The following is a 24,487-nucleotide window of genomic DNA, read 5'->3' as shown; positions in this document are numbered from 1 at the left end:
TCTCTTTAAAACAAAATGTGAGGTGGTGAACTACGTGGCACTTTTGATTATATGTTGAAACCGCACTAAGTCTCCAAAATCCAAGAGAATATTGCACTCTGGTCCTTTGTGCAGAATGCTCACATGAATGCCTCCAGGAACCAATCCAGAAGCAAATTGCTGCTGATAGTAACTGACAGCATGAATCACTGCCCTCTGACAGACTCTGCCAGCATCAAGCCATATGAGCTCAGTTTGCTCATATGGTAAGCTGGATTTGTGCACGAGCCACAGCCAGCCTCCCAAGCTCAGGAACAGCAAGGGCCCTCAGCAGTTGTTTGAAAATAGCCTGCACCTCTGAAATGAGTCACTGTGGCACCTCATCAGCACATTCTCATAAAACCAGTTTTGTCTTTGATGAGTTTCTGATCCTAAGCATGCAAAAGTCCTCAGAAAAAGAAAACACTGACTCAGCTGTTTATTAGCCACACAAAAGCCAGCAAGTCCGTGAATAGGATAGAATGTTTCCTCAGCAAGCAGGCTCGCACCTGGATCTTCCACATGCTGGGGGTCATGTGAAGATGTTCTGCGCTGGCAATTGCTGTAACTGATTCCTAACAGCTTTAAGGAAATTTCCTTTAATTTGGAATAATTAAGAATTTTGAAAAAAGTTAGATAGGAAAGGGTGGGAGGAATAGGTGTGACCATACATCTATGAAGTTGTCTAAGAATGAATGAATTAAAAGATTTTAAAGATAGTCACCTGAAATATAATATGTTTGACAGAAAGCGGTCTAAGAATAAGTGTATATTTGTATATTCCAGTGCAACCAAGATGACTAAAAATATACTTTAAATATGAGAAAACCTTACCCCAAATATATGTATACTTGGAAAAAAAATAGGCACTGGGAACATTTGTCCAAATGATGAAATCATAGGTCCAGTATCCACAGCTCAAATATAAGTCTTGTTTTCCTTCATTATTTAACCCAGCTGAAAAACATCTACATTGTAAGTGAAACCTTGCCTGACTTAATGCACTTGCTCATCATTAGCAGGGTAAGCCATTGTTTTTGGGAAACAGTTCTGGGAAAATCTTCCCAGGGCATCTTTGAAGATGCATTCCTTTTAAACTCTTTTTTTTTCTCAATAATTTGGATTTAATTTTTTTTTCATTTTTAAAACAATATTTATTGCATTTCCATAGTTCAATTCAAAGAGTCAAAAGTGGGGGCAATAGAGTGGGTGCCAGTGGGCATTATAGTATTGCATTGACACATCACCTCTTCTGTCCAAGAGAAGAAATGCACAAGACCTTGACAGTCAACCATTCCTGAGAGAGTTTCAGTAAACCTCAGGAAAGGCTAGAAATACAGTATTGTTCTATGCTCAGACCAAGGGCAATGGATGTACAACATTCTCTCTGCTGCCACACTTCACGGGGAATAATTACCTCAACTGCCACTTTTGTTCAAAACATATTAAAAAGCAAATTCTATTGCTGGATACAAACTATGATCTCATGAGCACCTCATAAACCTCTCGAAATTGAGGAAAGGTATACAATAATCTTCGTATTGCTATCATTTAGCTTTCATTCCTAAAGTGCTTGCAGCACTCATTATCGCCCTGTATCCCATCTTTTTCCCTTTAGCTGCATATAATGCTGAGTCTTAGGTGCACAGACATCATATACAATGTTTCTTTAAATGCATGGAAGTCACAGAGATGAACTTCTTTGTCTGTTTTTGCTCCAGTCCAGATGAACAAGGCGTGAACATTCTTATTGTGCTCATGTTTCGATACCCATCTACTGACAGTGCTGAAAGAATCAAGAAAAAAATAGAAAGGACTTTATATCAAAGTCTGAAGATCAAACAATTGCCTTTCACTATATATAAACCATCATTTACCCTCACACGTAAGTGTTTTATTGATGTTTGTCATTTTTTTCCCAATTCTCGTTTACTGCAATCTCCTGCATTTGTCATAGAATCTGGCTCACATATTTTCCAATTTTACAAATTCACCTCTAATAAACCTGTAAGTGGGCTTGGAAAGATGGTTCAGCAGTTAACACTTACTGTTCTTGTGAAGAACACACACACACAAAGAGAGAGAGAGAGAGAGAGAGAGAGAGAGAGAGAGAACCTATCAGTGTGGAAGAAGAAAACTAAAATAAAAATTCACAATCAGATAAAATTTAGAATTACCGTGGCACGCCTGGGTTGGCTACCCAGAGGCTATTTAAGCTGTGGGCTGGCTTTCCCCGGGGTCCGAGGATTGTTCAAGGTTCCTGAATAAACTGCATTGAAAAAAAAAAAAAAGATAATGCTCACTATTTGATACATTTTAAAATATCTAATATCAAATGGTAAAAAAGAAAAATCTTCGAAACTTCATCATAAATTCTCAAGAGTATGGAAGAAAGGATTTAAAATTTTTAACTTATCCATATATTCACTTTACATCTGATTGTAGCTCTCTCTCTCCTCTCTTTCTGGTTCCACCCTCCCTTCCTCTTTCTCCCCTCTCCCCTCCCCTATTTCTCAGAAAAGGGGAGCCATCCACCTACCAGTCCACCCCAGCTCATCAAGTGGGATCAGGACTCAGCATGTCCTCTTCCCCTGTGGCCTGTTGAGGAGGCACCACCAGGGAAAGTGATCAAAAAACAGGCAACAGACTCCATATCAGAGACAGCCCTGTTCTCCTTACTAGGCCACCTACATGTAGCCTAAGCTGTCCATCAGCTACATCTGTGTAGGGGCCTACCTCCAGTCTATGCATGGTTCTTAGTTGGTGCTTCAGTCTCCAAAAACCCCTCTGGGCCCTTGTTAGTTGGCTCTGTTGGCCTTCTTGTGGATCTCCTCTTACCTCCAGGTCCTTCTGTCCTTCCCCATGCTTCACCCAATGTTTGGCTGTGAGGCTCAGCATTTGTTTCAGTCTGCTGCTGGGTGGAGTGTCTGTGAGGACAGCTGGCTGTCTACAAGCATAGCAGAATATTGTTAGTAGTGTCAGGGGTTGGCTTTCTCCCATGGATGGGTCTCAGGTTGGGCTAGGCATTGGTTGGACATTAATCCCTGCTCTATCTTTATCCCTGCATATCTTGTAGGCAAGGTAAATTTTAGGTCTCAGTTTTGTAGGTGGGTTGGTGTTCGCCTCTCTCCACTACAAGTCCTGTCTAGTAAGAGGGTGTCCTCTTCAGTCTCCATGCCCCCTGCTACTGGAAGTCTCAGCTAGAGTCACCCCATATCCTCCCAAAATCCTACCCTGTCTCAGATCTCCAGCTTGTCACAGAGATGGCCCCACCCATGGTTTCTCTTCTCTCTGTAAGCCCTCTGTCTTCTAGCCTCAGCTCTCCCCATGTCTGATTATCATCCTCATTTGTGTCTGAGCTCCCTCTCCTACATAGTTCCCTCTCTTCAACCACTTTTCTCTGTCTATTCTATTTCTTCTTCTGAAAGAGATTTAAGGAACCTCCCTTGGGTCCTCCTTGTTACTTATCTTCTTTGGGTCTGTGAATTGTAGTATGGTTATCCTGTACTATAAGGCTAATATCTGCTTATAACTGAGCAGATAGCATATATTTATTTCTGAGTCTGGGTTACCTCACTCAGGATGATCTTTTCTAGTTCTATCTATTTGCCTGGGAATTTCATGATTTCCTTGTTTTTAATAGCTGAGTAGTATTCCACTGTGTAAATGTACCACAGTTTCTTTAACCATTTGGTTGAGGGACATCTAGGAAATGAATTGTTTCCAAATTCTGCCTGTTAAAAATAAAGCTGCTATGAATATAGTTGAACAAGTGTCCTTGTTGTATGGTAGAGCATCTTTTGGGTATATGCCCAGGAATTGTATAGCTTGGTCCAGAGGTAGAGCTATTTCCAATTTTCTGAGAAAGCACAAGATTATTTTCCAAAGTGATTGTACAAATTTGCACTCCCACCAGCAATGAAGGAGTGTTCCCCTTTCTCCACATCCTTGCCAGCATCTGCTATTACTTGAGTTTTTGATCTTAGTCATTCTGGTGAGTATAAGATAGAATCTCAGAGTCATTTTGATTTGCATTTTCCTGTTGACTAAGGACATTGAGCGTTTCTTTAAGTGTTTCTCCACCATTTAATATTTTTCTCTTGAGAATTCTCTGTGTTGGTCTGTGCCCCAAATTTTAATTGGATTATTTGGTTTGTTGGTATTTAATTTCTTGAGTTCTTTATATACTGTAATAATCCATGACCAGCTTCTTCCAAAGGTCAGGCTTTCTGAGGCCCTAGGTGCAGTTTAGAATGGAAAAATCAGGGCTGGTGTGATTTGGCTCAGCAGGTAAAAGCACTGACTGCTCTTCCAGAAGACCCACAATTCTAACTGTGGCCGTGGGACAGGTCTAGCTCTGTGCATCTGATGCCACCTTCTGCCTCCGTGGGTACCTGTGCTCATGTGTCAAACACACAAACTTACACATAAAATGTTAAAACAAGATAAGAGAATATTTGAAAAATAAGAATAGAATTTTTTTAATTTAGAAAGTGAGAGTTTTAAAATAAAAATCATATGCAGGCAAAACATCACTGGAAAAATGGAAATAATTAATGTTGCTGATGAAAACTCTCAGTGAATTTCTCAGGGCAAATAGTAGATATGGGAACAAGTGAGCCAGAACTAAAGCAACACAGTGAGCAAAGAGACCCCTCGACTTTGCTGGGAGGTTCGACTCTTCCTTCTTCACAGAGCTGAAAAGTTCAACTTGTATTCGAGAACCAGTCTCTGAAGAGGAGCAATTTTGTTTTAGATGTCTACAAAGTTATTATTGAATACATTTATCCCTCCACCTCTGTTGCAGATGTTTTTATCCTATCATCAGATAAAATGATGTGAGGTGTCTGCATGGAAGTACAGCAGGGCAAGTGTGACTAAACAATTACTGTCCCATTCCCTGTCAAAATCTCTCAAGGCTTCATTTGGATTAAAAGTTTCCAGGTTATTCTAGACTCTGGTTCAATTGTATTAAAAATGTACAAAATAATATATGCAGAATTTTAATTCTCCAGAGGCAATGCATTTTAGTTCCCTGAGTGTGGCCACGTCTTCCTGAGCATCCATGTCCTGTGCATCAAGGCCTACCTCTGTGCTTACTGCTTCCTTCCTAGAGTCTCCATTGCTCTGAGAGTGATGTGGCCTTCGAACATGAGGCACCGAAAGGTCGTAAAGAGCCACAGCCAAACTTTCAAATGGTTAGCAACCCTTACAAACCACTGCTCTTCCCCCACTTTTAATTTTTCCATCAGTCCATAACTGTGGCTGGAGTTTCTGTGTTCCAGGAGAAAAGTGAGGTGCAGACAAGTGGCCCATCAAGGTCAATTACGGGTGATAGAAATCTATTTAGGAAGAACACAGCTTTGTTCACTCTTGCTTCTGTTTTCATTTTTAGTTCTTAATATTTTGTTTATAATTTTTATTCAGTTAAGGGTATGGTAGTAAATAGTTTAGGTTTCAAGTGTATTTTATATACAAATCACTGAAAATGGTCAAACATTCGATCTGTTGCTTGTTGCATAATTCTGCAGATATTAAAGGAGGAAGTTAGAGTTATAGCATTACTTCTGCTTCACAAACATATGAAGAATGAGAAGTAGATTTCTCATTTGTTATATATGTTCATTTGGAAGACCTAAGTGTCATCAGTTTTCCTTGCACAACATTTGTTAAAGAGATTAATAAAATGCGAGAGGAAGGTAGCAGAAGCCACTAACTTTTCATTCATTTATATGTGTATCATTTAAATAACCTTCTTGTGATTAGAAACTCCTTCCATTTTTAGCAGCCAGCTTTCACTTTCTCTCTGATGCTCTTAGTATCTAAAAAAGAACATTGTAAATTTCTTTCTGTTTTCTTTTTCCAACTTCTACTTCCCACTTCCCTGTATTATTTCCTGGTGAACAGCCCTCTGGGTTGGCATTTCTTCCTGAATCCCTAGTATGTCTCCTAATTACCTACTCTTGTTTCTATGTCTGGGTACTGTTGAGAAGGCCTCTGGAGATTTCAAGTGGAAACTGTGGATGTTCAGAAGACCTTTCCTGGTTGGAAGCAGGAGCTGGAGTAAGGCATGAGATTCACTTTTCACCATGCACTGGAATAGAGAAGGGAGAAGAGCATAGTCTGAACAGTTTTTGACTGTCATCTAGGGTTCAGTTATAGGTTAAGTAAAAAGGAGAAATAATCATGGAGCCTGCTTTGGGGAAAATATGAATTGTTTTTAAGTAAAGTGTAGTAAAGTTTATATTCATTCAAATAATATATATATACCATCATGTATAGCTCTAGATGTAACATATGACATACAAGGCTTAATATAGATTTTTTTTTTTAATTTTTTTCTTTTTTTTTTTTTTTTCAATGCAATTTATTCAGGAACCTTGAACAATCATCGGACCCTGGGGAAAGCCAGCCCACAGCTTATATAGCCTCTGGGTAGCCAACCCCAGCATGCCACGTGGGCAATGCAGATAGGTCCACATACATGGAAGCAAGCCAGATCCTCAGTCTTAGCCAAATGTGGAGTTGTTTGTGACAGAGAGCACTCACCATCGGGAAGGTGGAAGGCGGAAACCAGCTCCATCTTTAAGGCGCGGCATTACACAGCTCTCTACAGTTCCCCCTTTTTGTTTTAGACGCATCAGGCAAGAGTAGAGGTCTGATCTCTGATATTAGAAATAAATTGAGACTTTGTACCGATGTTCATTTAGGTGTCATACTCCCAAAGAGCATCAGACCCATCTGATACCTTTTTCTCAGAGGCGGGACCTGGGGCATCAACCTGCATGCAATCAGACTTGCTCTTCTCTGGGTCGAAAGCGGCTGACCCTGAGTGCAGTGCTTAGCCTCGCATCCTGAGCATAACATTTTAGCTTTTTATGGTAGCCAACCATGCTACAATACAACATATGTTAGTTTGTTTATTTAATACTCATTTACTGAACATAATTGTAACTCAGATACTAAATAATGGTGTTTACTGAAAACAACCATTGCTGTAAAATAGTCTAATAGAAAACTACAGCATGTCCTCCCATGCCTTGGTGCCATCCTGTGTCCCCATACTTGGGACACTCAGAAAGGAGACCATCTTGGGATATCCAGTGAGACCTTGTAGCGAAAGCAATTTTTATGACCCACATACATCTTTGTGGGGATACAGTGAAGCAAAAGCAAAAGAAGTTGTAGCTTCTATTTCCATTTTGATGAAATAAAAATTATATATCTGTATGTTACTTTCCTTAAAAACAAAATGAAATTATTTAAAAATATTTATTCACTAATATAATGTAGTAATAAAAGTATCTTAAAAAGAAATATTTTAGATTTGTAGCTTGTGTATTTTGACCAAGTAGAAAATCATTCAAGTAAAAATGATCCCATAATAATTATTTGGAATTTATTTCATAATACCAATCATTCTAGATTGTTTTGCTTCTTTTTTTTTTTTCAGCATAGTATCTAGAAGAATGACCTTTTAGATCAGCATTGCAAACTTGGCTTACATCCTAGCTTTGCTCTTCCTGGTTGTATGACCTTGGGAAGTTGCATTCATCCTCTTTTGGCCTTGTTTCTTCAGCAATGAAATGATAGGATTATATTGAATAATAGTTGAGGTCTCTTCCAATTTTAGCATTCTTTGGTTCTTTAATCTTCTGGATTTAGAGGTATAATATAGAACATGAACATATGTTTGAATATGTTATTAAAAATATAAGCAACCTCAAATTTTCGAGTTAGTTGGAGTTCTGAGTAAGTTCTGATTTCCTCATGCCATAATATAGACATCTGTACTCTGCTAAGTTTATATTTAGCCAATTCAGATCTGCCAAGGGTATCTGGGTATATCTGATGAAGCAGCATTTAATCACAGAAGTTTGGAGTCATCTAAAAGCACAGATAGTGATATTGTTCTTGGCATGGAGAGGTGCAGCTGTGACAGCAGCGCTCAGGTTAAGTAAAACTGCATCACAGCCCTTGCCTGCAGGCATTCTATTGACGCAAGGCCCAGGATCACAAGTAATTTCCGAAACCTCCCAGCCTGGTCTTTCCTGATCTCTTCCTAAGATGGAAGCATGTTCCTACTTTTCTGTATCCCAATTCACCCATGTGTAGCTGGCGATTAAAAATTGTCCGGTGCTCGCTTGCTCAGGGTTTTGTAAGCTCACCGGAAACTTGATTCTCTGGAGCTTCCTTGCTGTGCCAGTGTAGAGGAGGCACTTGGTAATTTTTGAATTTATAGCCGCAGCTGCTGAGTCTTGAAACCAAGCACAAAAGTACCATGTTTTATCTTAAGTCCCACGGCAAGGGAGTAACAGACTGACTTTCAGTGAGGAGTTTTATTCCCTTAAGCTTTGGGGATCTTAGCAGCCAGCCAGCTGAAGACAGGTTTCTGCCTGGGGTTTAGGGAAAGGAGTCCAACCTGTGTTCCTCGTCCCTCTTTGGTCAGTGCAGCCCAGGGGCTGTTCTCCCACCAGGGTTGTTCTCAGGCTCCCCCAGAACCGGGTTTGGGTCCTACTATGCCCTGACACTATTTGTACCTTTTAAAAATTTTATTCCTAGTCAAAATCATTTTTAACATGTCTTTAAGTAAATATAGTAAGATGTTGATACTGCTGTTGTCCATCTCGCCTTTACTACTATTACTCATTTATTTTTTCTGCACATGTGCTTGTGTGTGTGCACGGATGTGTGTATTTGAACTCTTGTGTGGAAATCAGAGGTGGAAATTGTTCCCTATCTTCACCCTCTGGGTCCCAAAGATAAACTCAGATGGTCAGAGTTGGTGGCAAGTGCCTTGCCCTGATGGCCACCCATTATGTATCTAATCTCAACTAATCAACTTTAATGTTACTATGGTTTTCTGCTCTGATGTTGTGAATGTAACTTCTCGTAACAGGATTCAACTCCATTCTATTCTTAATCCCCAGGTCTTATGTTGTTACTTTGTTTTCTGCTTGATATTTTTTTTTTTTTTTGTCTGAAACGGCACTATATTCTATTTACTATTATTCTTTTTTATTTATATTTTTATCTAAAATGTTTTCATACAATATATTTTGAACATAATGTTTCCTCTCCCCAATTTCTCTTATAGTCTCCTCAATTTCCTACCTAACCAACTTCATATTCTTTCTCTGTCTCTCTCTGTAAGGAAAAAAAACCCAAAAAACCCAAATCACAAAAATAAAAACAAACTAAACAAATAAACAAAAGACAAAAAGTTCTAAAACAACGAAGTACAAACAAAAACATGGACTCCATTTTGTGTTGGGCCAACTACTCCTGGCCATGAGGCCTGCCTTGCAGTAGGGTTATATAGCCAGTGACACTTAGTTGGATACAACCATTTGTTTGTTTTTTTTGTTTTTCTTTCTCTTTCCCAGTAGTCATTCATTGTAAATAACTTAGAAGCAGGCTTTGTGTCCACTTCCCCTTCTCAGTGCTGGGATTTTGTCTGGCTTGAACCTGTGCGAGTCTTGTATGTGATACCACAGTCTCTGTCAATTCATATCAGTCCTACCGCGTTTCCATGACACTTTCTTTGGAATCATCCACCACCTCTGGCTCTCATAATCTTTCCCCATCCTGTTCTGCACAGAACTCTGAGCCTTAAGGAGAGGAGTTTGATAAATATATCGTATTTAGGATGGAGTGCTCCAAAGTCTCTCACACTCTGCACATTGGCCAGTTGTAGGTCTCTGTGTTAATTACCTCTACTTCAAGAAGAAGCTTCTCTGGCAGGGCTGGCTGATGCTTTGATCTTTGAGTATAGCAATATGTCTCTTTTGCAGAATAATAGCATTAGGTTTCCCCTAAGATCTATAAACTATCTATTTCAGCTCTTGACCTCTTAACCAGTGTCAGATATGAATTCTATCTCAGTCCAATAAAAAAGTGGTTGGTTACTCCCACAATGTTTGTTTCACTCCTACACCAGCACACCTTTCAGACAGGGTGGTGTTGTAGGTGACAGGGTATGCATCTAGGTAATATTCATGATTACTTTTTTCCTCTAGTTGCATCCAATACCATGAATGTTGGTCAGTGGAGACAAAACTTCTAGCTGGGCATCAGCTTGAACTAAATTGAAATAAATAAGTTATATCTTTTATATCTTCAGCAATGAGGCCCTACCATGAGGTTATGGAGAGCAAACAATAGTCTGGGCAACAGCCAGTGATGTTGAGAGGGGTAGTTTATGGGACCCTTTTGGCCAGAGACTCAACAAGATGTAGCTTATTCCCAGTACGTAGAGTTTTACTTGGTGTCATAAGATATCTAGTTGGAGCATTTACTCCACCATTATGTTGTGACTCCATTTAAATTCCTTTCTTGTATGTATATATTTTATGAAGCCAGTAGTAAGTTTCAATATGGCTTTTAAAATGACTTTTAGTGTTAATTGTACCTGGACCATATTTGCTATTTATTTTTCTTGAAAGAATATTATTTTATGTAGATTAATACTTCTTATATCTTTCCCTCTACCTCATCTCTCACTCTCATCTTCCCTTTAATATCCATCACTGTACCTTTTCTTTCACATTTAAATTTTGGCCTATAAATGTAATTAATTTCTTTGTTAATTTAATACAAAGCCAATTAATATTTTTTCTAATTTGTATAAATACTAACAATATGCTTTGACTATAGTTAAAAACATTTCTGAGGAAAATAGAGAACATAAAGACACAAGCCACCTCCCTTATAATACTGATAATATTGGAGATAGCCGTGTAAGTTATGTATGAGAAAATGTGTAGTAAGGAGAATACTAGGAACAGGATAAGAATTTCAGCAGAGTTCAAGTCAAGGCTTCTCTGAGGTTAGCAAAAGCCACGAGACAACAGTAGCAATCTTTATAGCTATTTTCAGAACAATGGAGAGATGAAAATTATAGGTCCATTGCTTCAGACTATGATATCATGATAAAAGAAAACAATGCTCTTCCATTTTTCTTCTGTCTATAGCAGGATAATGATGATTAAGCTGCCAATAGTGAAAACTCAGTGCTTTGAGATGTCATTTACATCTATGCAAAGAGATGCTAACAATAACTTAATTATTTTAAATGTATTCAGATGCTAATGACTAGAGAAATTATATTTAAAGTGATGAACCATCTCATTGATATGATCATAGAAAAAATCATATTGTTTTGACAAATTTTGTTGAATAGAAAAATTCAAATAAAGGGAGGATACATGTCAAATTTTCATAAGATTTGTGATAAGTCATATTAAGGAGTAAAAATTTTTCCCTTTTCTTAAGGAAGTATTAATGGGGTCCCTTTGTATAGGAAGACATTCTGATCTTACCAGTATCAGACTTGGCCATGTTTCTTCTGTGGCCGGGTGAATGTGAGAGGTGACATTCTGACATTTCCCAGCAGAATCTTACATCATGTCCCATCATGTTGCCAGAAGACCAACAGCGTATTACAGAGAGATGTTGCCTACTTAGTTTTGCTTTGGGAAGGAATGTGCCATGAATCAAAAGAGCAGCAAAGGTACATCGGATACAAAGACCAAAAATGTGCCTTGGTACTGAATTTTTAGGGTTTTTTGCTACAACAGCACATCAGAGCTTATTCTGGCTTTTATAGGAAGTGAGTAGTATAATTTGAATACTACTGTCTAGAAATCTTAATAGTGATTTGTGGAGAGCTGCTTGCTTGTCAAGCATCCTTGTTATTGAGTATTCAGTGAAAACCATGTTTACACCCTGGCCTTCACCTGGAGACAGAGATAAGAGGATGTTCAGCCAACTTCCTTAAAACTTGTTTGTGTAACCTTGGACCACACCTGCTAGGGAAGTAGTTTAAAAAAACAAGTTTGGCAGTTCCCTGACCTTTTATTTATTTATTTATTTATTTATTTATTTATTTATTTATTTTTGTATTGATGTGACTTGTTTTTGCTTGGCCTATAAAATGGAATTGTGGAATAAATTCGAAGCTGCGGTCTTACTGACAGCCCTCTCCAGCTGATCCTGTGTGGAGTGTGACTTGCTTTAATTATTTCAATCCCCGCTGAGGAACTGTTCGACTCTGCCACGGGCTCCTGCAGTGATTTTTAAAGAAGAAACTGTCAGTACATGTATCTCATCAGCAAATTTTAGAACTTAGAGAAAGCGAATAGAAAGGTGCCTGAATGGGTAGTTAATGCTGTTCCCAGAAGTCGCAGGTTATTAAAAATCCTGGTTGCCAGGTGTCAGATACTTCTGTCTTAGTTACAGTTTCATTGCTGTGAAGAGACAGTATGACCATGGCAACTCTTATAATGGAAAATATTTAATTGGGGCTGACCTACAGTTTCAGAGGTTTAGTTCGTTATCATCCTGACAGGAAGCATGGCAGAGTGCAGGCAAATACAGTACTGGAGAGGAGCGGACAGTCCTACAGCTGCATAGGAAGGCAGCAGGAAGTGAACTGGCTTAAGCTTCTGAGACCTCACAGCCACCCCTCAGTGACACACTTCTTCCGACAAAACCACACTTATTCCAACGAGGCCACACCTCCTCCCATGGTCAAGCATGGAAGCTGTATTAAATAATGAGACATTTTATACAGTAATCCTTTTTATGCTTGAGGGCAAGCCTACACCTATTCATGGCAGTTCCTGGAAGATCCATTTCAACTTAATGTTCACAAAAGCTTTTGACAATCACACATTTTTGGTAAATATTAAACTGTGTATACAGTTTTTTTTTAACCCCCTGGCAATCACATTTGAGTAATAATGTTTAAAAATGTGAATCAAGGCATTATGGACTGAATTAGATTGCCATTTAACTCTGGAAGTCTTAGTAACAAGTAACCTCTTGATCACAGATATACTTCAATGTGTAGGAACAGAGTCACCCAGAGCACTGCTCTGGAATCTGTAATTTACAGGCTCACCAGGAAACTCCTGGTGTCTGCAGCCTTGGAAAAGTATCAAATGAAGTAGACTTCAGTGTCTTGAATTGTCATAGGGAAATAGGATTTTGTTGTGACATCAATATTTTAAACAGAATGTTCTATTTGTTAGAACATTTTATTATTGGTTACTTAAAAGTCAAGTTTGAAACAGCCAGTTTTCTGAATACCTACTCAAACTCAAAAGTATTTGATTATTTTTTAAAGCAAGGATTATTGGAGCATGAAGGGGAATTAGCTTTATATGGTAAAAAGGAGTCATGATTCTGATTATTAAATATGAACGTACAAAATTGCTAAACAGATAACATATTTGTGCCAATTGTTTAATGTACAACATCAGTGACTCATTCTTTTCAGCCTCAAGGTCAATGTTAGCTCAAGATGGCATTACATATATCCTTATGCCTATGAATAAGCATATATTTGGTGAGTCATGTTCTCAATAGCTTAGGCAGTCTTTGAACTTTAGATTCAGCCTAGGATGACCTTGAAGTGATCCTCACTTCGACACTTCTTGATGGCTGGAATTGCATGCATCCCCCATCACGCCTGGCTGAGGAGGTCTGTGTTTGTATAGAATACTTCTAAGTTTTCATGAATGTTCCAGTCTATTGTAGCTGGTGTGATGATCCAAGTAATCGAACCACAGAACACAAAGCAGAGAGGCCTACAGGTCTGACTGAGTTTTGGTGTGGAGCACTGTTTCTGCTGAGGTTACCAAGACTTTCTGTGCAAACTGTTAAAAAGGTCCCAGCCAGTAAAATAGGCTAAGACCCCAGTTATATAAAAACGTGGCCAGATAAAAAAGATTAATCAATTGAATACACAGTATCATTGCTTAGCATCCTTTGAATTTACAACTCTTGACAACTCTTTCTTGACACTTCGGGTCATTCATCCTTTTAGAAATATATTTTCATAAACTCATTTTCCTTTCTCCTTTGAGTTTGTTTGGTAATTATTCATTTAGAGTTTTCAGATGGCCAGTGGACATTTATGGCAGTGGAATGCTGGGTATTTAGAAGCCTATGTTTAGTAAAAGAAAAGTGGTAATAAACTTGCAGACAAATATTTAAGACATTTTCATTTTGGATGGTAGACAAGGATAAGTGCATGAATAGCGAAGGCGTGAAACTCAGTGTGAAGCTGCATAGCTTCCATTACAGATGGTTCTAACTGCATACAACTTCAATGGGATGTGTAGACTTTGGGTATGGCTAGTTTTTATATGTATTTTTTTATTTGAAAATTTTAATAATAAATTTATGATAAAGTAAGTGACCTTTAAATTTGTAGGAAATTCTATAAAGCTACTGTGTAAGTGCTTTATTAGAATAGGGACAAGTAGAAATCTTTTGGCTAAGCCTTGGGTACTAAGAGTAGCTGTAAAAGGCAAACCTGTTCCTTATACTCCATTTTCTGGTCCACAACCCTGCATTTCCAGGAGGCCTACATGCATCAGAGACAACCAGATGGCGACTTGCAGTGTACACAGTGTCTGGGTAGCAGGACCTCAGTGACTGTAGAGGCTGTGCTGCCGACTCCAAAACACCATCGTCTGTGTTTCCCAGGTGAGAAGGGAGCCCACAGGTCGCAGGAGTGAGTGGTTCCAGCATCTGGACAGCCAGCTATCGTTGCTGCTGTCCTGGTGAAAGCTCCTGGGTTCCTGGGTCATGCGGGGTTCCAACCTCTGACCACCTGGTTCCTCCCAACATCCTAAGGAAAGCTCCTGGTTCAGGGGAGGGGGACGGTTTTTCCAGTCTCCGACCACCCAACTCCTGGGATACAGAGAAATGGTCCTAGTCTCTTGTCCACGGGCTGTACTTGTCTCCCTGAGGAGACCGGCTAGGCCTCAGGAGTATATAGGATCTTGCTCCAAGATTCCAGCTCCAAATGTCCAAGGTACCTGTGCAGCTTGAGTTCGTGAGTGGTGTGGTTCTGGAATCCAAGAGTTCCCCTGCAAGAGAGGGCTCCCAGGGTATTGAGGAAACTTGTAGGCCCTCAGGATCATAAATGCTAGACATCCCCACTACAGTCCTCTGCCTGCAGACCTATCTGGGACACAGCCACCTGAAGAGAATGGCGGGCTATTTTCTGAGATCCAGCACCCAGTGCACAACCATAACCACCATCCCAAGCAGGAGTGCTCCAGGAATATCCAACTTCCTGTCCAGGCTTCTTCCCATATCCCTGAAAAATCTAACTGGTACCAGGAACAACCAGATGGCTAAAGGCCAGCATAAGAACACATTCAATAAAAACCAGAGCAATATGGCACCACCAGAATCCAGTTCTCCTATTGCAAGCAGCCCTGGATACCCTAACACAACTGAAACACAAGAAAATGACTTTAAAACAATACTTATCAAGATGATAGAGGCTTTTACAAAGGAAATTAATAAGTTCCTTAAAGAAATATAGGAAAATATATATAGAGAGAGACCTTTAAAAAGGAAATGAATAAATCTCTTAAAGAAATATAGGAAAATACAATCACATAGAAGCCTTTAAAAATGTAATTAATAAATCACTCAAAGAAACACAGGAAAATACAAACAGGTGAAGAAAATTAATTAATCCCTTAAAGAAATAAAAACAAATACAAACAGGTGAAAAAAATGAATAAAATTGTTCAAGACCTAAAAATAGAAATAGAAACAATAAAGAAAACACAAACTGAGGAAATCCTGGTAACAGAAAACTTAGGAAAGAAAACAAGAACTACAGAGGTAAGCATCACCAATAGAATACAAGAGATGGAGAGAGACTCTCAGGTGTAGAAGCCACAACTGAAGAAATCGATACATCTGTCAAAGAAAATCTAAAATCAAAGAAATTCCTGTCATACAACATCCAATAAATCGAGAACGCTATGAAAAGACAAAACTTAAGAATAATAGGAATAAAAGAAAGAAGAGAATCACAACTTCAAGGCCCAGAAAAATATTTTCAACAAAATCATAAAAGAAAATTTCTATAATCTAAAGAAAGAGATGCTTATAAACATACAAGAGGCCTACAGAACACCAACTGGATTAGAGCAGAAAGGAAAACTCTCTCACCACATTATAATCAAAACACTAAATGTATAGTAGGTGTTGTCTCTGACACAGACACAGACACTCACTAAATGTATAGAGCAAAGAGAAAATACTAAAATCTACAAGGGAAAAAGGCCAAGTAACATACAAAGGCAGACCTATCAGAATTACATCTGACTTCTCAACAGAGACTATGAAAGCCAGAAGGGCCTGGCCAGATGTCTTACAATCCCTAAGAGACCACAGATATCAGCCCAGACTACTATACCTAGCAAAGCGTTCACTCACCATAGATGGAGAAAACAAGATATTACATGACAAAACCAAAGTTAACAATATCTATGCACAAACCCAGCCCCACAGAAGATAATAGAAGGAAAACTACAACCCAAGGAGGCTAACCACACCCAAGAAAGCACAGGATATAAATAACTTCACAACAGCAAAACAAAAAGAAGGAAAGCACACAAACACAAACCACCAACAAGATCATGAAAAAGGTAACTAACAATCATTGTTCACTAATCTCTCTCAACATCAATAAACTCAACTCTCCAATAAAAAGACACAGACTAACAGAATAGAGACATAAACAGGACCCATCATTCTGTTACATACAAGAAATACACCTCAGCCACCAAGATAGACATTTTCTGAGAGAAAAGAGCTGGAAAGAGGTTTTCCAAGAGAATGAACCCAAGAAGGAGCTGGAGTAGCCATCCTAATGTCTAATAAAATAGACTTTCAATCAAAATTAATCAAAAGAGATAGGGAAGGACACTTCATTCCCATCAAAGGAAAAATCCACCAGGAGACCATCACAATCCTGAACATCTATGCCCCCAATATAAGTGCACCTGTATTTGTAAATAAAGCCTGCATTGTTAATAAAGCTTAAATTACATATCAGTTTCCACACACTAATAGTGGGAGACTTCTTCAATACCACACTATCACCAGTGGACAGATCATTAAGACAGAAACTAAGTGAGAAATAACAAAACTAATAGAAGCCGTGAATCAAATAGACCTAATAGATGTCTACAGACACAAAAGAATATGCTTTCTTTTCTGAAACCTTCTCCAAAATTGAGGATATAGTCAGTCAAAAAGCAAACCTCAACCAATACAAAAATAGTGATTAACCCACTGTACTTTATCAGATCACCATGGATTAAAGCTGGACTTCAACAATAAGAGAAATCACAAAAAGCCTACATACTCATGGAAATTGAACAACTTCCTACTCAATGACAACTGGGTTAAGAAAGAAATAAAGAAAGAAACTATTCTTCCTAAAAATTCAATGAAAATGAGGGCACCGCATTTATAGGACACAATGAAAACAGTGCTAAGAGGGAAGTTCACAGTAGTAAGTATCTTCATAAAGAAATTGGAGAGATCCCATACTAGCAACTTAACAGCTCATCTGAAAACTCTAGAAAAAAAAAAAAAGGAAGTAGGCACACTCGAGAAGAGTAGATGGCAGGAAATAATCATAGCTATCCTCAGAGAGGGTCCACTCAGTAGCAGATCAAAACATGCTAAGACTCACAGCCAAACATTGGGCAAAGCCTAGAGAGTCTTATGAAAAAGTGGGGGGAGGGGGGCAGAATGACCTGGCAGTAACAGGATCTCCACAAGAAGACTAACAGAGCCAACTAACCAAGGCCCAGGGGAGCTTGAGGAGACTGAAGCACCAACCAATGTCCATGCATAGAATGGACCTAGGAGGATCCCTACATAGATATAGCAGATGGGTCCTCTAGTAAGAGGAGAAGGGGTTGGGGGTCTGTCTCTGACACAGACTCTGTTGCCTGCTTTTTGATCATTCCTACCTGGCAGGGGAAGAGGGGGAGCTTAATCCTGATACCACTTGATAAACTGGGGTTGGTGAGGCCTCCCCTTTTCTGAGGATTAGTGGAAGAGGAATGGGGGAAAATGGAGGGAGGCTGGGACCAGGAGGAGAGAAGAGAGGGGGCTACAGGTGGGATGTAAAATGAATAAATAAATTAATTTTAGAACGCAGTTGTAAAAAAAAAATCATCAATATAGAACCCCTGGCAGCAAGAACCAGCTAGACAATTGAAAAGCCAATGTAATAGCATACTAATAAAAAGTTAGAGCTATGGGTTGGGTGAAAAGGAATGAGTGCCCATGTAATAAGGGGTCTTATAAGCCATGATGAAAATTTGAATTTATTTTATGTATTTTAACAGAATCAGAAAGTGATATACCTTTTGTATTTTATAAAACTCAGCTCAGTCTGTGTGTGAAGAATGGACCAAATTTAGATACAAATAGAATGAAGATTAGTTAGAAAACTGTTGTATAACACCAGTCTAAGAAAGAGCTCTGCTTGATCAAGCAAAGCTTCAGACTGAGAGGAGGATAAAAGTTGTGTATACTCCTTTTCCAGTAGACTTTCTCATGTCTATACACAGAGAGATGTTCAACATGATTTCTGAACCTGCATTTTCCAGTCTGAATCTCTGGATGTGTACATGCCTTTCGGTATCACTGCTGTCCCTTTCTCTTTTTCCTTCCTAGTTTTAACTGTTTTCTGTGCTAAGAAAAACATAGATTCTCATGTTATTTCTTTCTCTATCCTGAAAAATTCACAGAGATGAATTTTTGTACTGTTTTAGTAGCAGTTGTTTTGTGCATAAAGTAATACAAAGATGAATACAAATAAAAACAGAGAAAACACTTTAATTTATATTATATAAGAAGAATATGAGAAGTAGGGATTCCATTTTGCGAACCGTAAGTGTACTTGGGAGGAACAGGGGACAGTCGCAGGAGTTTAGAACAGAACATAGAGATTGGCACCACCGTCAGCAGGACTGTAAGAAACGTAGCATTCAGTGAGCGCTTCTATGTGCTTACTGCTGCAGGTGGTTTCTACATGAAGTGTGGTGTGATTGCTTGTCCTCTCACACATCAGGAAATCGAGGTACACAGCCAGGAAATAATTGGCTCAAGGTCCCCTAAGACCAAAGAGCTTTTCTCCCCCAGGCTAGACTGCTATTCTGGATGAAGAGACCTGAGAGACCCTGCGAGACCTGTGAGGTTGGACAAGGAACCCTCCACTTGGCAACATACCCTGTTTCCTGACACAGCGTCTCTCTGAACTCTATCCCATCCATGCTTAACCTGGCTTTGCTTTTGGACTTCTTCTTGCCTCAATTTGTCCTTCAGTCAGGTTTTTTTTTTCAGGTTTTTATTTATAAGTATCACTATTAATTTTGGCTCAACCTTAACATAAATATGTCTTGATCCTTTCTTACTTTCATTATCATATTTTATCTGCTATAAGGACTGTCCTGTGCTTCTCTGTTCATCTTGTTTCTAAGGGACAAGAGATCAGAGCTCTGTAAGCTGCAGGGAAATAAAGCTCTCCCTGAGATTGCCCCCTGAGGAGATGAACACACACATTCATCAGCATGTCCTTATCACAGGTACACTGTTGCTCTCAGCAGGCTCTAGGAGATTATTTGTCTCATCTTGCTACTGAATTTTCTTTATGTGTTTTTTCTAAGTATGCATGAAATTATAGACTTGAGCTTTCCTTTTTCATACACAAACGAATCATTATAAAACCCAATAATGATCCCTGAGGGAAAAACCACACTGAGTGGAAAGACTCAGACGTGGAGTGAGGGTGCTGGACAAGAAGACATCATTCCAGGACCTGTGGAGATGTTTATTGGTAAGGGTCAGTGAATCGCATTTTATGACCTGAAGTTGTTTTTCAGAATACACCAGAGTTTCCCCGAAGACCTGTGTTCTGTAAAACCCATTTTGCACATACCACAGCATCCCTGAGTCTAAAATTGTTAAGTTTTCAGCATAGTATTTAACTGACTTATAACAAAGAAGATGTTTATTGTTCTACCTTTAATTTAAGCTACGAAATATTTTATTCTCACATGTTATACTGTTATAGTCTGGTTAGCATGGTTCTTCTTGAGCAAAAGTGAATGGAAGGAGATAGCACCTTTAAAATTAAAGATTAAGATATAGTTTTTCTCTCACAATATTAAATATAGGAAAAATTTTGGCATATATACATCTTCAATAGAAGAGTAGAATGCCTCACCTTTTCATCTTCTAGCAAACTAAGAAAGGCTCAACTAATTACACTGAAGCAAATATAACTGAACACATTTCAAATATGGTTTCTTCCCAAATAAGTTGTAATACTAAGTTGATCAACTCTTTTAGGTGAAAAGGAAACCTCCTATTAAAAATTATGTATATTTTGGTCTGTTTCTATTTTAAAATCTATATTGTACTTTATTTAAAAAATGACACTATACAATAAGGACATGAAATTGAAAATGAAGAATCAAGTCCAGTATGGTAACATGTATCTGTAATCCTAGCCACTGGGGGCAGAGATAAGTAAGCAGTCTGCGTTATACTGTGAGGCTATGTATTTTGTGTATAGTTATTTTCAGATAATGCCTTTTTTTACCTTTATATCTTTTTTCTTTTTCTTTTCATCATTATTATTTATAATTTATTCACTTTGATTTCCAGTTGTAGCCTCCTCCCTCATCTCCTTCCAGTCCCATCCTCCATCCCTCTTTCTTGGAACATGTGTGGAGTGGCATCACCAACCCCACCTACAGCAGACTAAACTTTCAGCACCAGTTACATAATCTTACTGGGAAAAGGTGAGTGTTGTCTCTCCATTTGTTTGGGTATTCAGTGTCGTTTACTATTCCCAGGCTTGACTATTTCATAGACTTCTCCTTCCTTGTTTAGTAACTTCTTTTCAAATGTAATAATCCCTTTAGAAAGGTACAAAGGTTACTATTATTCCTAATTATGAAAACAAATGAGGCCACTGTAGACTGTGACTTGTTTATGAAACACAAAGTTCATACATGAAACAATTAGCTTGGTGGGCTATAGCTCTGAGCACCAGCATGGTAGTCATGGGTCCTAGGCATTCATAGCACAAGACTTTCCATATTCATGCTCCTCCAACACATGTGCTCCAAAGGACAGCTCTCAGTCCTAACTGTCACCTTCTCTCCCCTTTCCTGTTATTCTTTTGGAGAGTGTATCAAAGGCTAACTAATTGTCCTCCGGGATAATCAAGAAAGACAGCAGTTGTGTGTCCTCTTCTCCACTGGAAAGTCTACTTTACATCTCATCAAAGTGACCATTGCTCAGTCTCAAGAACTCAAAGTCAGCACATAGTGGAGTCCAGGTCACCACTATTTGAGATAATGGAGAAAGGAATCTTGGAGACTTGAACACATTTCTATGTGCTATGCTTGTCAACCAAAAAGAGACCATTGAAAGCCTTATCCACCCTCTCAGAGCATAGATCATTACCTGGACCATCCCAGGTATTCAGGAAAATCTGTAGGATGGATGTACAGTCAAATCTTCCTTCTCACACCTGATCCCTGAGAGTCACACCATGGAAACTGTAAGACACACAGGAAATCATTCTGCAACTACTCTGTTGATTGATGGAAGATAAACAGGCTTCTTTATACTATCAGTCAATACTGCTTTACTAGGACATCAAATTCCTGCATTCAAAACCTGCTTTCATTGCTTAAGGACACTGTAAATGTGGGAAACTGTTCAACTCTTCTGTGGCTCAATTTCTATGACTCTTTAATTGGTATCTACAACATAGAGGCCCCAGTCTTAGGGAAATCTCAAGTTCAACCTATTAAAGGAAAGGGTTTTTAGGACTAAAAATACCACAAACTTCAAGGAGCTTGAGGCAGATTCACATCTACTTGTGGCTTTTTAAAGTCTAGTAATAATTAAAAGAACATTGAAAGGCACAGCTTTCCAGAGAGAAGCAAGCATTGATCCAAAATATTTTGAGTCAGGAATAAATATTAGTGGATTTCACTGTTAAGACATTTTTTATAATTTTATAACTTTTTTATAATTTTATAACTTTTTTATTCTCTGATAGAATAAAAGAGTTTATAGGTCTAAAGACTAAAAAGTTTAAAAATCCTAAAATATGAGCTTTTACTTTGAATCTTTTTTAAAACAAAAATTCTATCCAACAAGGTTTTTCTCTTTAAGTTTTTCTTTTATTTTTGAGATTCTAATATGTCATTCGCCTTGCATCTCTCCCATACACCCTTCTCGATCTCTTTCAAATTCATGGCCTCCTTTTCATTACTTGTTCTTACATTCATATATATATTTCTAAATATAAGCTTCTCAGTTCAGTCTGTATAATGTTACTGGTATGCATGTTTTCAGGGCTGACCATTTGATGTTAGATAACCAATTAATATGCTCTTCCCTAGGGAAGACTAGTTCTCCTACTCTTTGCATTCCTTAGTTGACTACATGTAGTTCTTTGAGTATGGTCGAGGCCTCATGAACTTTGTCCTATTTTCATTGACATGTCTACAGTTATTGTCCTTGTTCAGCTCATGTATAGGAAGTCATGTTGGTCAGAGTTTATGGGGTCATTCCTGAGTTCACTAGGAGACACAGTTTCACATCAAACTCCATGATCTTCATTCAGGCTCCAGTCTTCACACAATCTCCAGGCTCTTCACTCAGTCTTTCCACCACCTCCACTGTAATATTCTCCATCTCAGATGCCAGAGTTGTTTTGCAGATGTATTCATTGCTTCACAACTGTGCATTTGCGTTGGTTGTAATTTTTTGAAATGTCCCCATCTGTCATTCAATAATTTTTAAGCAACTATTAGAGGTCAAATATTATATTTGTTTCTTGAGCAATAAAGTAGAAAAGGCATGGAATTAACTACTAATGAATTTAGGGAATAAGTAGATGAGAATCATTCTTCAAAGTAGTCTCCCTGAGATCCTGCATGTTAATTCCAGTATGACAACTGTTGCCCTCAGCATCTTCAAACAACTCTTGCATGAGCTCTATAAAACAGCAATGGCTTTTGTGCTGAAACCTAGATTTTGTTAAAATACCCAAATTACCCTACTGCTTGATAAATGCTATATCTTACAAATCCCAAGTGCTCTCTTGCCCATTGCCACACTTTCTCTGAATACCCAGATATCTAATACCCAATAATGAAGCTACTGCAGTTAATGCCTGCAACTTGGTCAAGGTCATTCAATGCCATCTGTTCTTACTGCCTGGGTCCTACCATAGCTATTGTTGAATATTATTGCGACCACTAATTCTTCTGTCCCACCTACTTCTTGCTCCCTGCTTCAGCAGGGTTCTGCTGCCAATATGGATTACTTTTAGCTATTGATGTCCATCAAATCTACAGAACAGATGAGATTGGACCGTTCAGGGTATATGGCTGTAGACAAATCTAGAGAACAAACATGACTACTTTTCAGGAAAATGTTAAACATAAAATGGGGTACTATAAGCTCTTAGAGAGGTCTTAACATTTTTCTCAGAAAAGGCATATGCAGGGGTTGTAGCAGCCTACAACATGTGTAGGGATAAAGATCGAGCAAAGATTGAGGGAATGGCCAATCAATGACTGCCCCAACCTGAGACCTACGCCATAGGAGAGAGCCAACCGCTGACTCTATTAATAATACTCTGCTATGCTTCTAGACAGGAGTCTAACATGACTGTCCTCAGAGAGGCTCTACCCAGCAGCTGATGGAAACAGAGACCCACAGCCAATCATTAGGTGGAGCTTGAGGAGTCTTGTGGAAGAGTAAGGAGAAGGATAGAAGGTCTGGAAGAGAACAAGAACTCCACAAGAAGACCAACAGAGGAAACTAACCCAAGCCTATGGGAGCTCACAGAGACTGAAACACCAACCAGAGAACATGCATGGACTAGAACTAGGCCTCCTGCACATATGTAGCAGAAGGGCATCTTGGTCTTCATGTGGGTCCCCTAGCAAGTGAAGCAGGGGCTGTCTCTGACATGGACTCTGTTACCTGCTTTTGGATTCCTTTCCCCTAGCTGGGCTGCCTTGTCTGGCCTCACTGGAAGAGGTTGCTCTTAGTCCTGATGTAACCCTGTGTGCCAAGCTGGGTTTGGGCGGAGAATGTTGGGGAATGTTCTCTTTTCTGAAAAGAAGGGGACAGGGAAAGGAAAAGGAGGGAGAAGGAGGAGAGAAGGGAGGGGGCTGCTATGGGGATATAAAGTGAATAAATAAATAAATTTAATTTAAAAAAAGAAAAGGCGTATGCTGTTAAATCTAGTCTTGGGTCTCCTAAGGACACTAATCAGAGGGGATGATGTTCGTTTCTTATGTAAATGCTGGTGGAGCTTTCATGAACACAGCAAGAATATCAGAGCAATTACTTACAGACACTGCTTGCATATTAAATGAATGTCTAATTTTAGAAGTTTTATTTTAAAATCACAAAATGATCACTTAAAAATTTAAAAATCTCATATATTTCTCACGCTAATGTTTTTAGTACATAAGAGGTATGATGAGCTAGTGGTGTTTTGGATTTTCTAATAGACATGAAAGGAAAATGATAGCAAACATTTTCTTTGGTGATGACATGATTCAAAATTATTCAAGTTCTAAAG

General features: G+C 38.7%; 1 long non-coding RNA gene across 1 annotated transcript; it reads left to right on the top strand.

The window, feature by feature from the left end:
- The first annotated feature begins 1,767 nt into the window (after positions 1 to 1,767).
- LOC132653950 (uncharacterized) lies at positions 1,768 to 24,017 on the top strand. Its single transcript, XR_009591761.1, has 4 exons — positions 1,768 to 1,903; positions 14,388 to 14,514; positions 20,530 to 20,666; positions 23,546 to 24,017. It is a non-coding gene; the product is annotated as an uncharacterized LOC132653950 (long non-coding RNA).
- The last annotated feature ends 470 nt before the right edge of the window (positions 24,018 to 24,487 follow it).

The sequence above is a fragment of the Meriones unguiculatus genome, chromosome 5 (genome assembly GCF_030254825.1).
Source record: "Meriones unguiculatus strain TT.TT164.6M chromosome 5, Bangor_MerUng_6.1, whole genome shotgun sequence".
NCBI lineage: Eukaryota > Metazoa > Chordata > Mammalia > Rodentia > Muridae > Meriones > Meriones unguiculatus.
The sequence above is the reverse complement of the archived record's forward strand: the minus strand, read 5'-3'. Positions and strand labels throughout refer to the sequence as shown.